Below are 12070 nucleotides of genomic sequence, written 5' to 3' on the forward strand. Positions count from 1 at the left end.
TAGAGAACATTCTTGCCACCAAAAGGGTAAGAGGAAAGACCTTTTTTCTGGTAGATTGGAAGGGGTTTGGTCCTGAGGAGAGAACGTGGGAGCCCCGGGAGAACATCCATGCCCCTCTCATCCTAGCTAAATTTCTATCTGGCCTAAAAAAGGGGGGGCCTAAAGGGGGGGGGGGTACTGTAGTGCCGGCGTCCCTGCCCTCTGCTAGGCAGGGACGCTGTTCCCCTCACCGCTCTGCTCCGTGCCCGGCGTCCCTCTCCCGCTCTGCTGGCAGCGCGCGCTCCTTCCTGGCCACTGTGCTTAGGGCGCGCGCCCTCCCTCCCTCTTAAAGGGGCCGCACGCGCCGTCCTAAGGAGTCCCCGGCCAATGGCCGGAGGACTTTACCATATATAAGGCACCTCCTCCAAAATGGAGGTGCCCGAGCAATATTGTTGCACCGTTCTACTCTGCTTCAGCCCTCAGGTCCCGTTGCCAGTTACCTGCCAGATTCCTGCCAGCTTGCTGTCCTAATCCTGCCTGATTTCCTGTTACCTGCCTGCCTGCCTGAGGTCCGACGGTCTGCCTTACAACTCCGGTCAGTCTGTCTATGGACCAACTTGCCCACTCACCTGGGAGCGCACATCAGCTACCTGCCTGCTTGCCTGAGGTCCGACGGTCTGCCTTACAACTCCGGTCAGTCTGTCTATGGACCAGCTTGCCCGCTCACCTGGGAGCGCTTCTCCGCTACCTGCCTGCTTGCCTGCCCGGAGGCTCCGCTGTCACGTGCTGTGACCACCAGCTATTCCAGACTCTTGCCCGCTCACCTAGGAGCGCTTCTCCGCTACCTGCCTGCTTGCCTACCTGGAGGCTCCGCCGTCACGTGCTGTGACCACCTGCTATTCCAGAGACTCTCGCTTGCTCACCTGGGAGCACACATCCTCCATCTGCCTTGCTAGCCTACCTGGAGGTTCAGCCATCACAGGTCGTACCTACCCCTTACCTAGAGACTGCCCCGGTCACTTGCCGTGACCTCCAGCCCGTTCTTCCAGAGACTGCCCCGGTCACTTGCCGTGACCTCCAGCCCGTTCTTCCAGAGACTGCCCTGATCACTTGCCGTGACCTCCTGCCCGTACACCCAGAGACTGTCCTGGTCACCTGCTGTGACTGCCTGCCTGGTCGCCACCCGCTCCCTTACAAGGACCGCTCCCTTGTATAGTAGCCCAGAGGTTCCGCCTCCCAGACCCGTTACAGTTTTGAGTGCTGAACACTCGACGGTCCCACGGTTGGCAAGTTGGAACTGTGAGACTCACTACGTGCACCACTAGTGTTTTGTGGAAAAGCACATGTAAGATTCTGAAACAGTCTCTGCTGATACTCCAGCATGCGTGCATCTCTTTCTATGGCAGGAATAATTTCTGCAAATTTACTTTTGTACCGGGGATCTAAGAGTGTGGCAACCCAGTAGTCAGGATTATTTCTAATTCTCACAATTCGAGGGTCATGTTGCAGGTAGTGCAGCAAGAAGGCACTCATGTGTCTTGCGCATCCAGGAGCACCAAGTCCCTGTTGTGTTGGTGGCGAGGTAACAATCATGCTTCCTTCCTCTGCCCTCTCCCCCCAACCTCGCACAACAGAAATGTGATCAAGGTCTCCCTCATCTGATGAGTCTTCCATCAGTTCGTCCTCCACTCCTGCACCTTCCTCACTAGTTTGGCTGCTACCATGCGCCCTGGTAAAACCATCTCGCCCACCCTCACATGCCTGCCGCCTTGGTGCTGCCGACCATCTGGACCTTGCAGATGTTAGCCCTTCCTCATGCAACTCCTCCTCCTCTACTTCCTCCACCTCCTCTTCTGCCACCACCTGACTCCGAATTCTGTTTAACATGTGCTCCAGCATGTAAATCACCTGAATAGTCATGCTGATAATGGCATCGTCAGCAATAAACATCTTCTTCGCCATTTCAAAACTGTGCAGAAGGGTGCATAGGTCCCTGATCTGAGACCACTCCTCCAGCGTGATTTGCCCCACCTCTGGATCTCGTTGGCCCAGGCTATACGTCAGAACGTATTGCACCAGGGCTTGTCGGTGCTGCCACAGTCGCTGCAACATGTGCAGAGTTGAATTCCACCAGGTAGGCACATCGCATTTTAGCCGGTGAAGTGGCAGGCCCAACGACTTCTGTAGAGATGTAAGTCGCTGAGCTGCGGGATGCGAATGGCGGAAGTGAGCACACAGCGACCGTGCCCTCTGCAGAAGGCCATCTAGTCCGGGATAGTGGGCTAAAAGTTGCTCGACAACCAGGTTCAACATGTGAGCCATACAAGGCACGCGTGTGACATTGCCTCGGCAAAGGGCCGCACCCAGGTTTGCAGCATTGTCGCACACGACTTTCCCTGGTTTCAGGTCCAGTGGAGACAACCATTCATGAAATTGGTTCTCCAGAGCTGACCACAACTCCTCAGCTGTGTGACTCACATTTCCCAGACATTTCAAAGTAAAAACCGCCTGATGACGTTGAGCCCTGCTGCCAGCATAGTAAGGAGGTGTGCAGGATCCCTTCTGCGCAGTTAGAAAGCTTGTGGAATGACCAGACAGGCTTTGGGTGCAGGTGGAGGACCGAGAGGAGGTTGAGGAGGCAGAAGCAGTGGAGGAACTTCGAGATAAAGAGGATTGACGCACAACTCATGGGGACGGCAAGACTTGGACAGCAGCCCCTTGTACTGCTGTCACCATAGTTACCCAGAGCCCAGTCAGCGACATGTAACGCCCCTGTCCATGCCTACTCGTCCAAGTGTCTATGGTGAAATGCACCCTGTCACACACACAGTTTCTCAAAGAAGCGGTGAGGTTGTGTGCGACATGCTGGTGGAGGAGCGCAGGCACACCTTTCTTTGAGAAGTAGTGCCGACTGGGCATCTGGTACTGGGTCACTGCGACAGACATAAGGTCTCGAAAATCCTCTGTGTCCACCAGGCGGAAAGGCAGCATTTCTGTAGCCAAAAGCTTGCAGATGGTGAAATTCAACCTCTTAGCTTTCTCATGGCTAGGAGGAAATGGTCTTTTACTTGTCCACATCTGAGGGACCGAGGGCTGGCTGTTGTGCTTAGACGAGGTTGAGAAGGGTGTCCCCGGCAAACTGCCGGTCCGTGAGGAAGATGCAGGCGGACATGTTAGGTTGCCTTGATCCAAAGGTGGTGCTATCGATGTCGGACAGCGCTGAACACCAGCTGGTGTTTCCACCTCCAAAGAAAATGATGACCTGCCAATCACGCTGGCTGTTGCAGGTAAAGAGGTGGCAGGTTTGCGTCCCAAAACAGGTGTGACTGCTGTCCCCCCAGTCACAGAGGATGAAGAGGCCGCGGATGCACAAGATGTGGCAGACGGCGGTTGGCCCGGCCGGCTAGGCCGCATTGTAGCACAGTGAGCTTCCCACTGCAATTTATGCTTCATATCCATGTGCCGGTTCATGCATGAAGTGCTCAAACTATGTATTTTTTGGCCTCTACTTAGCTTTTGCTGACAAATGTTACAGATAACACAAGTTGGGTCATCCTTATCGATCTGAAAAAATGCCCAGGCTATGCAAGGCTTAGCACCCATGCGACCTGAAGAGCCACCACGACTTGTGGTCAGAGGCAGAGTTGTGTTTGAGGATGCAGTTGTTGACGTGCTTCCAGTACTACGTCTGTCCAGGAAGGCGCAACCTGACCTCGTCGTCACTAGCATCCTCCTCCACCTCCTCTGCTGACCTCATCGACTGGCTAACTGTGGGTTGACAGTAAGTGGGATCTCCAACCTCATCATCATCACCCTGTGTGTTATCACACCCGTCGTCCTCAGAGCCAACCTCTTCCTGCCCTGACAAAAAACTAAAGTTGTCGCTCCAATCAGGTATTTGAGTCTCATCATCGTCTTCCTCATTGTCTCCACCAACAGGAGTTACAGTTTGGGAACGAGGGTCTACATTATGGTCAGAACCTTCTGCCTCTGGTCCTGGATCCGACTCAAAGATCCTGGGCATCAGTGCAGATCATTTCCTCGTCTGGATTCACAGAAGTTCTGGAGCCGACCTCTAATTCCCAGGCTATAGTATGAGTAAACAGCTCTGCAGACTCCACCATCTGTGTTACCCCATACTAAGACGGGCAGCTGGAGACTTGGGAGCTGTGAGGAAGCAAGTGCGATTGGGGTGACACCTCTGAGGACTGGAGTATTTGTGATGTTGAAGTTGAGGTGGAGGAGAGCCCACTTAAAGGAGCACTTGATATCCGTTGAAGCACATGCTGTTTTTGTGCCTCATCTGGAATTTGTAGCGATTGGCATGGCCGTAAGAAAGGGATCTTCTCACATTGTCCGCTAAAAGAAGTAGACATCTTAGTTTGGCTGGAAGATGGTCTTTCTTCAGCAGATGTTACTGTTGCTTTAACACCTACCCCATGGATACAACCTTTCTTTCCCTTCCCAACATGCCTATTACCCTTTCCACCAGCAGCAGGCCTTTTTCCACTCATTTTGGTGGTTAACCACTTAACAACTCTGGAGTTGTTTGTTTTTTGTGCAATGGATGGGAACCGAGCAGAGCTGAGTGGCCAAACTGTGGTATTAGCCCAAAAGTATTGGCTGGGCTAGATGCAGATAAAAATTATTTTGAATTTGCAACCTGGTGGAGGTTAGTATAGATGGACTAATAGAACAAGTCCCACACACTGCTACAAGCCAAAATATTTTTTCAGAGCTAGATGCAGATAAAAATTATTTTGAATTTGCAACCTGGTGTAGGTAAGTATAGATGGACTAATAGAATGATGCTATGCCCAAAAGGTTTTACTTCACTAGGTGCAGTAAAAAAAATTTGCATTCTATACACAGGTGGTGTAGCTTGCAACACAGATAGGCTACTCCACTGACTAACACACTGCAAGAGGCCAAAAAGGATTTGCTTTGCTAGATTTAGCCAAATGCTGTGAAAAAAACTTGCACAGCACTAGTACAGACCTGCCTGGCAAAAAGGGATAGGAACTGATGTAACCTAGCCCTCAAAAGGACTGCAATTACAATTAGTCTTTACTCCCAACCTATCTATTTAAGAGCACAATCCTGCCTGATAAAAGTCGTAGGAAATTATGTAACCTAGTCCTCAAAAGGACTGCAATCACAACTATTCCCTACTCCCAAGCTATCTGTAGATTTGTGCGAAAATTGGCTTGAAATTAACACAAAGTATAGCGCACACAGCAACAGCGGTGCCGTCTAACACGCAGCTGCAGCAGTGAGAAAATGGTGGCGACGGGGAAAATGGCTGGGTCTTATAGGGCAAGGACATGTGACATACACTGCCAATGACACATGCCCTTGCTTGTGTGAAAAAAGCAGTTCGCTCCGTGTGTGCGCTGCTGATAGGCTGACAGATTGCACCTCCCCACTGTAAATGCGGGAAAGAGAAAAAAAAATGGAGATCTTCATTATTTATGCAGAGATCCATCCCCTGCCCCTCCACCCGTCCCACTGTACACTCAAACTGCGTATTTACATTAATTTTCAGCATTACTGAGAAAAAATTCAGTTATGATTTTGGTGCACGAACAGTTATCGAACATAACCTCGAACAGCCGAATTATTTTCAAATTGTTCGTGTTCGCCGAACGGCTCGAACACCGCCCAAAACAGCTCGAAGTTGAGATTGGCGAACAGTTCGAGTCGAACACCGCTCATCTCTACTGAAAAGGAGTCAGCCAAGTCCTTGTGGCCTGCCATACACTGTTTGGCTAGCAGCCATCTCTCCCAACATACAGATGAGCTCTCATGTGTTCTGTGGGGAGGAGGGTAATCTGCTGCCCCTAAGCAATTTGTGCCTAGAGAACAAGGAGCGGATATTTGAACTGAACATTTGTTAGGGCAGCGAGGAGACCCCCATACACATTACACAGCTAGATTAGCCAGATATTAGCCCACTTTAATCCAACAGAAAACAATGTGACTTGTAATTGTGGCGCCCCTGAGGGTTCAGTGACTACAGAGGTACTGCACCTCACCCAGAGTGTGGTGTCTCCTTCTCTCAGGTAAGGAGGGAGTGCTGCCCAGAACCCCAACACCCGCATTCAACACTACACTGCTCCAGGCCGGCTGGAGGGGCAACATGCATGAGCGCAACTGCTGAGCCCTGTTCCTGGCTGGAGTAGGGGGAACCCAGAGGTAGGGGGAACCAGTAGTGGGTGTGGGTGGAGGAAGTAGTTTAAGGGAGCACTATAGTAGTAGGTATATAAAGGGGAGCCATTTTAGGGTGGCAGGAGAGTTTGGTAGAGGAGTCAGTGGAGAACAGTCAGGGATCAGAGTCTCTTTAGGAGCTCTGCTCCACAAGCAGGGCCCAGTGCTAGAGGCCCAGGAGGGGAGCAGAGGAGTAGCCTCCGATCTAAGGAAGGGATCCTAGGGTGTACGGCGAGTGCAGGACGGCACCTGTATGCCCCGCATCTGTCAGAAGACAGGGATCGTAGGCCGCAGGAAGGGGACGGACCCCTGGTCCAGCCGTGTAACTCCAGGTCTTGGCTGGGAGGCTTCTGGCTTATATAGTCAGTTGCCGAAGCCTCATTCTAATCCCTGTGAGGGACAAGCAGGTCCGGGAACTCCAACGTACAGGAGGGGCTTCAGAGCACCCGAACGGGATTGAGAGTGGGAAGCGCAGGGCAGGAGGGAGAAAGACCCAGCGTGAAGACGGTCTAGCTAGTAACACAGAAAGTGGAGTTCTGTCAGGTGCTCCTAATCTACCTGACGAAGTGTTGAACCCCTGCCTGGTGAACGCAGCGCGACGTGGGAGGCCCGACAACTGTACAGTGCACCAATGGAACTGTCATAAGAACTGTGAATAAAGACTCGGATGACTGCACCGCACTGCCTCCGTCCATTCTTTATCTGCGCCATCTTTCCCTCCCTGCACTACAACGCCCAGCGCATCTTTCACCGCCTTACACTGCCCTGGAGCAAGCTCTACCTGTGGAGAGCCACACCATCCCTGCTGCCACCAGCTCCAGAGGACGGCTCCGCAGCGGCAGCTCCCTTTGGCTGCCTTCCACAGGTGGAGTCATGAACACTTTCCCCAGATCCTCCAATATCTTCCCCTCTTTACTGACCGCCCTGGGTCACGGACAGGGCCAGCCACGGTGATATCCCCTATACCGGCATCCATAGGCCAGCTGCCGAGTACCCCACGGCCCAGGGGGCGCGTCAGCTCTGGCGTCACGAACAGGATACGTGACCAACCAGTTATCGGCGGGTGAAGTGTGCCTAAAGAACTGTGTAATGATACTGAATGTGGTGCCCGCCCCAGAAGAACGGGCGCCATTATGTGCGTGACCAAAGACAACAGTATGGAACCTCCCATCATGGGCCGGGTCCCAGAATGGCACCAAAAGCATACCCTGCCCCTTGCAACTGTCCGCATAGATGTGTCCGTCAAGGCAGGGAGGCAGTCACAAGGAGTGACCGACAGCAGATTGCCATGGGACCGCCCCCGAAAGAGGAGGAGGAGGAGGAAAGAAGGAATGGAGACAGGGTGTGGTCTTAACCAGTCTAGACAGACTGCACCCGGCAGACAACATGGACGGAAGTCAGGATCAAGCCTCCGCCTCTGGCCTGCTGCCGTGGCAAGCGACCCCCCTCACCCTGGAGGGAGAAGCCAGTAAGTTATCCCCGGAGGACGCGGAGTTCCTCCAGAGTGAGATTCTGGAGCTGAGCCAACAAGTGGACCGGGCCCAGCAAGCAGCAGTTACCAAGTGGAGGAGCGAGCTGTTGGAGAAGTTTGCAGCACGGTGTAGAGCAGCACAGGATGCCAGCAGCGGCAACCCAGCGGAGCCCGCTGAATACCAGGAGGCCGCGTGCAGCACACGAGCAGGTGGGAAGAAATCCCCTGTCCCAGGCGCTGCAAGCGCCGACCTGCTCCTGGGCCTCCTACACCAGCACTCTCCGTACCCCGCCATGCCCTCCCTGGAGAAGCTGCTCAGCCCGGAACCTCCACCCCCGGGCACTGAAGTTAGGAACCTTCTGCTGGGTTCCCTCCCGGAGCCTCCACCTCCGGCACCTGAGTGGGTGTACGGCGCGCCGGTCTTCGATTGGTCCGCCCGGTTTGAGGACCAGCAGCCGTGCCCGCTAGTGTTGATCGAGCACTAAAATGCTCGGGTGCTCGAAGCTCGGGCCGAGCTCGCCGTGATACTTGGGTGCTCGACCCAAGCAACGAGCCCAATGTTAGTCTATGGGAGACCCGAGCATTTTTGGCATGGCACTCCCGGCCGTCTTTTAAAAGCCTAACAAGTGCCCAAAACGATTGTGACAGTGCTCAAATGACATGGGGACAGCAAGGGGATCGCCCAAGGAAGCATTTCTGATGCCCAGGTCACTGCTGTCAACAACGTGGTCAGAGGTATTAAGCCACTTTTAAGGGCTCACAATAAAACATTCAAAAACTGCTTTCCTGTGAAATATGTTAAGGAACTGCCTTTCCAGGGTAAAGACTTGTGTATAAGGTAAAATAAATAACCCCCCCAAAAAAATACTCCTCCACACCTTGGGCTATGTTAACAAGTAGCATTTTTTATGCGTTTTTGCACTTTTGTATTGCTTTCAACCGTGACAAATGCATTCACTGGGAAATGTCATTTTAACATTTTACAACCTTATCTGACCATGTGCTGTGTGACAGATGCATATGTAGCGCCCCGAGGGTTCGGCCGCTACAGGGGTATTGCACCTCTGCCAGAGGTGTGATATTCCACTCCCGGGTAAGGATGGAGTATGGACCAGGGCTCAGTTAGCTGCATACAGCGCACACACCCCATTTCCGAGGGACAGCTCAACGGTGCTCCCACTAGACAGAAGTGCAGGCACGACCGACTATGTCCCTGCCTAGAGTGGGGAGGGGGGTGGAACACCCAGTGCTGTAGGGGCAGATAGGGGTTGGTTCCTGAGCGTAGGAAGGAGCTCATTGGTTGCTGGTCACCTGGGCTCATGGTCAGAGGGAGGTATAAAAGGTGGGCACCATCTTAGAACAGTGTTCAGTGAGAGAAGGAGTGCAGCCAGAGAGGGCTGACAGGGAGCTGTGGCTCAGTCTGGGCCCAGTTCCACGAAGCAGGCCTAGAGGAGAGGCCGGAGCCTGAGAGGAGAAGGAGAAGTGATCCTAGAGAAGAGGCCGAGGAAGGAGGAGAAGTGGGAACAGGAAGGAACGGAAAAGGAGAAGAAGAGACAGAGAAACAGAAGGGCTCAGGAACAAGAAGGTGGAAGGGACCCTAAGAACCCACGAGAATCCAGGGTGAAGGGTCAGGCAGATTAAGGGTACCGTATCCCAAGTTGGTGGAGGAGAAACTACCCTCAGCCAAAGACCGGTCGTCGTGATCATTTATTGGTGCGACACCTCATCAAACCTGCTAGGAAGGCACCATATAGGACAGCGGAGGACGGGGCCCACGTTTAACCGCACAACTCCGCGGCAGCTGGACAAAAGTGGGTCACTGGTGAGGCAGGCCAGAGAAAGGACAAAAGGGGGTCCTGAGCCATACTCCTGAACTGCCTGGGAGTTGACTGAGCCCCTCACCTGGTGGACGCAGCACGGCTCGGGCGGTCACTACCTGTACAGAAGTGACCTGGAGTACCTGAACTGTGAGTAAAAGACATTGGACTGCAGTACGTTGTCTGTGTACTCTTTCGCTCCTCCAGCACTACCGGTACTGGGACTATCACCACTATCACTCCCACCATCCACTACACTGCCCTGGGGCTGCACTCTTCCCGTGGGGAGTCACACCATCCCAGCTGCATACATCGGCCCCCAGCGGACTGCCTTGCAGCGGCGGTTCCTAATAACCGCAATCCACGGATGGCGTAGTCGGACATTATCCATAGTGCATAGCAGACTACCATTGGTCTGACCACCCTGAGCCGCGGGACCGCGCCGCCACTACTACTCCCAGCGTCCCCCTACTGCCCGGTTCCGCGTGCCCCACGGCCCAGGGGGCGAGTCACATACAGTGCTGAAAAGACATGGGAACAGCATGGGGAAGACCCCTGGAAGCATCTCTGACACCCAGGTCACTGCCTAAAAGTGTGCCCATCAGAAATCTTCCTTGCCGCATCAGAAGATGCAGACTTGCAACTATCCCCGTGCAAGTTCTTGTCCAAGGGTATTGTTCAATTGTACCTCCCCCATTCCTTGCAATGCAAGCGCAAGTATGCAGCCTGCCACCCACCCACACCCAGACTGCAATACCATACTGCTTGCTTTCACTTGAAATTGGGCCTTTTAGGCATGTGGAGGCGAAATCTGGCCACCACGTCGTGGCTGCGTTGGCGGCCTGGAATCCATACTCCGTTCCCAGCCGCCCGGCAGCCGGGTGTCCACACTCGGTCCCCAGCCGCCTGAGGGCAGCCGGGTGTCCATAAACGGTCCCCAGCCACCCCTATTTCTCCTGTCAACTTCCCCCCACACACTTTTCTTAGCCCAGCCTGCTTTAGGACAGCATTGGACGACACCACCAGAGAACCAGACTCCTCTGGTGGGCCCTGGCTTCTCCATCAGGGGAGTTGAGAGTGCCAAGGTGAGGAGCATGATGATGATGATAGAAGTTAGCATCTGCTTTGTTTTCTTGGAATGCAAGCATAAGTGTGCAGCCTGCCACCCACCCACCCCCAGGCTGCAATACCATACTGCTAGCTTGCACTTGAAATGGGGCCTTTTAGTTTGGAGGAGGCCGAAACTGGCCACTACCTCATGGCTGCTTCGGCAGTGAGGTATTCAAACTCAGTCCCCAGCAGCCCCTATTTGTCCCGGTGTGCCTTATACATAAGGTTAAGCGTGTATACCAAAACATTACCTGTGCCCTCCCCAGTGCATATAGTGGGAAGGACAGCCTATTCCGCTGTAGTGTGTGCATGCCAAACCCCTGTTCATGGTACATGCGAAGTTGCCTCCCACCCTGCACCTGTCGTTGCAGACTTGCAACTATCCCCGTTCAAGTCCTTGTCCCAGGGCAGTGTTCAATTGTACCTCTCCCATTCCTTGCAATGCAAGCGCAAGTATGCAGCCTGCCACCCACCCACCCCCAGGCTGCAATACCATACTGCTTGCTTGCATAAACGGTCCCCAGCCGCCCCTATTTCTCCTGTCAACTTCCCCCCACACACTTTTCTTAGCCCGGCCTGCTTTAGGGCAGCATTGGACGAGACCACCAGAGAACCAGACTCCTCTGGTGGGCCCTGGCTTCTCCATCAGGGGAGTTGAGAGTGCCAAGGTGAGGACCATGATGACGATACAAGTTAGCATCTGCTTTGTTTTCTTGAAATGCAAGCGCATGTATGTAGTAGCGGCTAGGCCTGAGGTAGTCAGCGTTTTGGCGCATATCCTACCTCCTCCGAGGATTGCTGGATGTTTTTCTGCTACTATCACAGTTCTATGACTCCCGTTAAAACAAAGCTTCAGGTGATAAATGATGGATTAGGTAGTGGCAAAGGAGAAGGAGCAGGAGGAACAGGGACCATTCACATCAATATCAGGCCAGTCAACCACATATGTCTTGTAGGATATGTTTCTGTAACAAAAGGAGCGGTTCGGCTACACAGTTCTAGGGCATACAGTGAGTGCAATGCCTACCAAAAATTTTGAGGCACTCCAATGCCCCTTGGAAATGATATGGAGGTCAGAGGGCCTTAACTAAACCGTTTTTTCCATTTATACCAACTGGGTCTCCTGTACACTGTTAGCCTAAGCAGTGAATGGAAGGCTTTCCAAAAATTATGAGGAACTTGCAATGCCCCTTACAAGAGCCATGCAGTACAGCATATTACAAACATAAGTCCCATTATTGGAGAGTGGGTCTCCCATAGTATTTGCTTATGCCTTCCAAGCAAAAGCTTCAAAAAATTAGGAGGAAATGCAGAGCCCGTTCGAAGGCTCGTGGAGGTCCCAGTAGCTTAACAAGATGGTTTTAATGCCCCTTACAAGAGACATGGAGGTCAGAGTGGTATAACAAGACACTTTTAATGCCCCTCAGAAGAGACGTGGAGGTCAGAGTGGTATAACAAGATGCTTTTAATGCCCCTTACAAGAGAC

This window comes from Phyllobates terribilis, unplaced genomic scaffold, assembly GCF_046119375.1.
Source record: "Phyllobates terribilis strain yellow unplaced genomic scaffold, ASM4611937v1 Scaffold_255__1_contigs__length_2797608, whole genome shotgun sequence".
Taxonomy (NCBI): Eukaryota; Metazoa; Chordata; class Amphibia; order Anura; family Dendrobatidae; genus Phyllobates; species Phyllobates terribilis.